Source organism: Cotesia typhae, unplaced genomic scaffold (genome assembly GCF_013202065.1).
Source record: "Cotesia typhae breed Kobodo isofemale line unplaced genomic scaffold, CoteBio_Ctyphae scaffold_121, whole genome shotgun sequence".
Taxonomy (NCBI): Eukaryota; Metazoa; Arthropoda; class Insecta; order Hymenoptera; family Braconidae; genus Cotesia; species Cotesia typhae.
In genome coordinates, this window is record NW_027423773.1 from 1,864,028 (window position 1) to 1,870,380 (window position 6,353).

Consider the following 6,353-nt stretch of genomic DNA (forward strand, 5'->3'; position numbering starts at 1 on the left):
ATTAGTATACATCAGGTCGATTGCCATGACGTCAGTGAATCGCGAGATGAAGTTCAAGGTTAGTGTGCTTGAATGCACAACCCACGCGAACACGGAAAATAGAAAGAGGGCAAATGAGTTTTCCCAGACCAAGGTGATAAGACGTCACGTTTACAATTATTGTTTTTCAGGAAAATATACTTTTATGTATTGCAGCTAATAATAATTTTTCATTTTTATTTCTTCATTTTTTTATACAATTTTTTTTTTTTTTTTTTTTTTTTTGGTAACAATTAAAAAATAAATTAGATTTTTATTTATATTAATTAATTAATTTATTTATTTATTTTTTATTTTTTATTTTTATTGAAAAAACAACAATTTATTTATACTAATTAATTAATATATTAATTATAAAATCAATAAATTATAGTAAAATAATAAGCCCATTGAATTTTTAAAAAGCTCTAAAAAATCACTAAAAAAAATAATTTTAATTATTATTAATTTTCGCTTTTAAATTTTTTTTTTAATGTAAATTTTATCTAAAATTTTAATAATTTAAAGCAAAAGAACTTTTTTATTTTTTATTATAAATATTTCACTAATTTTAGAAAATTTCCCGAGGAACAATTTAAAGTCGTCAGAATTGCTTTTAAACCCATTATTTTAGGAGTTATTATTATGGCCATTTAAAGATCCGGAAATATAAATTTCGATTTTCGATTATTCAAATTTTCTTCAAGTCCAATTATCTCCCAAAAAAAATCAGTTTGGAGTATTTTTAAAAATTTAAAAAGGTAATAAAAATGAAACATAAAATTAAAAAAAATTTTTTTGTTCAATTTTTTTTTTTTTTTTTTACGAGTCAAGATATTAAAAAAAAAAATAAACAACTTGAAAAATAGTGAAAATTTTGAGTTTTGCATTTATAATTTTTAATAAAAAAAAAAAAATTAATTTATCAAAAAATAACCGAACTAATATTTAAAAAATTCTAAAGATTGTAAAAAAAATAATTGAATTGTTATATAATTCTGGCATTGACACATGAATGTAAATGTTGAAAAATATCCTTACATGTCGTTCACATATGAATACATAATATAATCACGAGTGTCATATGTCGTGTGTCGTATAAACATAAAAAAAATGCGGAAATTATTTGTATTACTGTTGATATTGCGATCAATTGTTCGCAAGTCAAATCAACCTTATTGTATCAAAACATTCACCTGTGTCATTTAATATCTGCATGTATATTCCTCTCTACTCAATACTGCCATCAAATATAAACAGTTAATTATAAATTTTTAATAATACATACATTTCATGATTTAAAATTAGCATTGACTGACATTATAATTGAGTTTTAATTTGCTCGGTGCATAAATTGTAAATTATAAATTATTACTGCAGTGATAAAATTATAAGCGGATATATTTGAGTAAACAAAATTAAATTTAGATTATTGTAGGCTGCTGTAAGTTATAAATTGTAGCTTCTAAGTAATGAGATTTGAATTATTTGCATGTCAGTTACCGGGTATTATTAATATTATCTCAATGTGTGAATTTTTTTATTTTTTAATTCTTTTCTTTGCAATTGTAGAGCCAAAATATTTATAAAAAGTAATTTAGAGATAAAATTAAGGGGGTATTCTGGTTTATAGAAGCCTAAATTTTAGGCATTTTTCAAACTAACATAAAAAAAATGACAAACATTTTTATTATCCGTTTTTTTATATGATGTTTATCAACTCTTATAATTTAGATGAAAAATATGAAAATATGTCACGTGAACAAACTATTCGTAACGTGATTGGTCGAATATATCATAAGCATGAAAATATATGCAAATCCTAAACTCATGCGCGCGCAAATTTGAATTCTATTGACATTTCAAAATTATAAAAAAAAATTGAAAAAAAAGATAAATTTGACAAATTACAAGCCAGTGAAGTAGGGGCTACAAAAAAAACGGTGCACCCTGGTTGACATGATTCCAGCCCTTGTAGTGAACTGAAATAAAAAAATTTTTTAAATTCTCAATCTGTAAAAATGGCGTCGACATGAAATATCAATTTTTTTTACAATGACACTCTTATTTTCTCGGTTAAAAAATTTTTCTCTTGATTCAATTTAATTTTTTTTCGTGTAATATTCTTTTGGACCACAGAAAAAAAATTTACTTGAATCAAGAACTTGATTTTCTTGATTTGAGTAAAAAAATTTTTAAACTAATAAATTTTACTTGATTTAATAATTTTCCTTTATTTGAGGTAATAAAATCTTTGAAAAATTACTTTTTTGATTTAAATTAATTTTTTTCAAAATTTTTTTTCAAATATGAAAATTTTTTTTTTTTTTTTTTTTTAGTTAATCAAGCAACAAAAAAATCAAAAATATTATAAATTTACAATCAATTTAATTTTTAATAATCTATTAAATTCATATTAATTTTCTTAAATTTAATTAATTAAACGCAACCCGGTACAATTTTTATACGTTAAAAATTTAAAAAATTTTCTGATATCTTCAATGGTAGCAATGCTAATTTATACAAACGAATTAGAGAAGTCCTGCTAATATTAATTAATTAATATTAAATAAATAAAATTATAAAAATTGAATAAAAAAAAAAAAAATTTAGCAAATAAAGCGAGAATTGAGGCATTAATACAAATAATCGAAGATAAGTTTAGAGGTTCATCGTCGAGTTTAAATTAATAGTTTCAAGTGCACGTCGACCTTCGACCGGGCCAATACCAAGTGCATAAGGAGCCTGCAGCCAGCGAGAGCAAGAGAAAATAAGGTCAAGGCTGAGGACCTAGAGAGCGTATTGTTGACGTAAAAACACATGGACAGACAAAAGTGTGTATAGATGCATATATGCTCACTAGGTTCAACACAAGTCGAGTTTCGAATCGAGCGAGATGCGCGCGTTTCGACGCCTGCGTCACGACGCCTGCTCCCGAGCCATGGCCAAGGTCCCTTTCGGTCACGGGCAAGCTACGCAGTAGCTACATATACACTAGAAGAGGAAACTAATGATATAAAATTCAACAGAGAAGGAATCACTCTGTTATTGAGGTAGTGCAGGTGCATATCTCGTTCCGTTGAGATTGTCTGCTCTCCTCTACGAACTGCTCGAGGGTTGAGGTCATCTGATAGTTGAGTTTGATATAACAGGATATTACATATATCAATATTTCATTCAATTAAGAATAGAACTCGATAATTACGTGTGGAACTGTTAATAACTAATTGATGAGTCTATTGTCATCACTTGATTCAAAAATCTCATTATATAATAACTAGATCGATCAAAAAAGGAGTATAGATTTTTTGATGATCATCTTTCAAATATTGTCAAGCTAAAATTCAAGAAAAAATTTTTAAGTATATCAATAATCTTATAATGATTTATAATTTTCTTTTTATTTACCAGAAATATTTTTTAGGGATCTATTTTAAAAAATCAGTAAATATTAATTAGTCGTTGATTTAACGTCCGTCTTTATTGTTTATTAAATTAGACAATTCAGTTATTTCTAACGATGCAATCTGGAGCTGTATAAAGGTGGTTGTTTTCAGTACGGTCAAAAATCAACTAAAATAATTTTAATTATATCAAGTAAAATAATAAATAATTCATTTAAACGCTCGATAACACCATTGTTTTTTAATCCAATTAATTAAACTCCATTGTTCGGATAATATTTTAAAGAATTATTTATTATGGTATCTACTTTAATAATATAAGTATTATAATTTTAAATATAAAAAAAAGGATGTTCTCTCATATAGCTCTATGTTAAAACTTTATTTTTTAATCGTTAATAACTTTTTTAAATTATCGATAAAGAGTTTTTAATTTTTTTTAGGGAAGATATGTAGACGAGTAAACTTGTCAAAACTTAAAAATATTAATTTTTATCTACTATATTTACGCATGAACGTCCTTAAGCGTAAATGCACAAAGAGTATGCTCTATTATGGCTTTAAAATCAAATTCCCGATCTTGTCACATTAAATTGTATTAAACAGTCATAATACAGGGAAAGGAGGGGGAAAATAGGGTACTTAAGATAATGCTAAGTTTTTGGGAACCTAATATATTGTCTTCTTTTTTTTTAATTGCATTCAAAGTAACTGAAACAAATTTTCTATTGCTGGTAAAAAATATTTTTCATTTTTTGCGGGAAAATTGGGGTAGTTACTCCCCAAGGATATTTGTATACTCTATTAAACGATTCTTTGACAACATCTCCGATATGGTGTACTGGTTAGCATATCTGGCTTTCACCCAGAAGATCCGGGTTCGATTCCCGGTATCGGAAATTCTTTTTTTCCTTTTTTAATGGCAATTTTTTTTATTTAAAATTTCAGAATTATATGCAAAAAAATTTTTTTTTAATAATTATTAAATAAATAAAAAAAAATTAATTTTTTCATTACAAAAAATTGCTGAAATTTTTTATTTTATTGTAGAGTTAATAATATTAATTTTTGAAATTTTTGAATCAAAAAATTATTAAATAAATTTTTTATTACAATATTGCCGGATTTTTTTTGTAAATAAATTTTTTTGTCTCAATGTAGCATTAATAAAATTAATTCTTGAAATTTTTTAATCAAAAAATTATTAAAAAATTACCGAATTTTTTTGTAAATAAATTTTTTATCTCATTGTAGTGTTAATAAAATTAATTTTTGAAATTTTTTTAACTAAAAAATTATTAAATAAATTGTTCATTACAAAGAATTGCTGAAATTTTTTATCTCATTGTAGATTTAATAAAATTATACTAACACCTTTTAAATTGAATAAATAATTGGCATCGTTTCTTTGATTCATAAAGAAAATCAAGTTTTATTTACATATAAGATCACATTATATATTCATTTGACATTTATTCTAGTTCCAAGAGTTCTGACCTTCAATAGACCCTCTGCTAAAATCTCATATATTTAATGACATTGAAAGATATAAACGTGAATAAATACTCGACTTAAATATTATACAAAATAATAAATGATCCATACAATGTATCAGCATTAAATATGCGTAAAATAAAGTAAGTCATGCCCAGAAATATGTCATTAGTATAAATAGAAAAAAACAAATAAATTATAATCGCATAATCTACAATACTATTACACGATTGTTTGCGGAGGTCTAATTCCCCGATAAAAAGATAACATTGTGTGACAATTAATAGTTATGCACATCCTTGAAATTTTCTAGTCAACTATATTTTTTTAAACTCAGTTTGCATTACAATAACTTATATGACGCGCGTAATTATGCTTTATTCTTATCTGTCAGTAAATGCGATATCGAAAGTAACCGCGAACTCCTTATTGCAAGCAAACGGTGGACTTAGCACTGCAACCTTGGCCTTGACATTGACCGCGGCGTCCCGACGCTATGCAGTTGCATCAGAGTGCACAATAACGCGATAAAAGACACAACGACTGCCATTTATACGTATTTATTGGACCTCTGTATGGGTATGTCAAGCTAAAGATGTGTCAGTGCAATGTGCACCGAGTTAAAGCTAATAGGTGCAAGAAGGATAGTCTATATCATCTATGAAGATGAAGATAGGTAGGCGGACAGTGTTGCACATTGATAAAATAATTCAATACTTCAAAATTTATCTCCGCTGACAAGTCACTTCCGTTTTTGTATTAACAACTCAATTGTCGCTAATTCTAATCAAATTTTATGATTTCTTGTTTAAAAAAAATTTTATTGAATCAAGAGAAAAATTCTTGAAATACAAAAAAAATTATTTGGAAAAGTTTATTAAAAAATTATTTTGAATCAAGTTAAATTTACTTGAAACTTTATTACACAAAAAAAAAAGATTCATTTCACGGAAAAAAACAAGATGACACTGGATATCATTCCAGATTATACTCAGTGATATCTGGATTATAATCATTATAATCTGGATTATAATCATTATAATATGGATTATACTCATTATAATCTAGATTATACTGAGTGATATCTGGATTATATTCATTATAATCTGGATTATACTCAGTATAATCTGGATTATACTAGCTAATATCTGAAATTTTTTTTCACTCCGTATAATCTAGGATAATATCCAGTGTAATCTTGTTCTTATCATGTTGAGCCAAGAAAATATTTTTCTTCCTAATTATTTTCTTGAGCGAAAAAAAATTTTTTTTTGCTAAAAGAAATTTCACTTATTCCAATAAAACTAATTGTCTTGCTTTAAGAAATACGCATCTTGATCCAAAAAAATTTGGAAAAGACAACTTCATGTAAACAACTTGCGTTTTTTTTTTTTAAATAAATTTTTACTCTTAGTGTATGAATAAATTATTGCGTGA

The 6,353-nt window shown here is 25.6% G+C and overlaps 1 non-coding gene across 1 annotated transcript; it reads left to right on the plus strand.

The window, feature by feature from the left end:
- The first annotated feature begins 4,249 nt into the window (after nt 1-4,249).
- Trnae-uuc (transfer RNA glutamic acid (anticodon UUC)) lies at nt 4,250-4,321 on the plus strand. Its single transcript has one exon. It is a non-coding gene; the product is annotated as a tRNA-Glu (tRNA).
- Nucleotides 4,322-6,353: the final 2,032 nt, after the last annotated feature.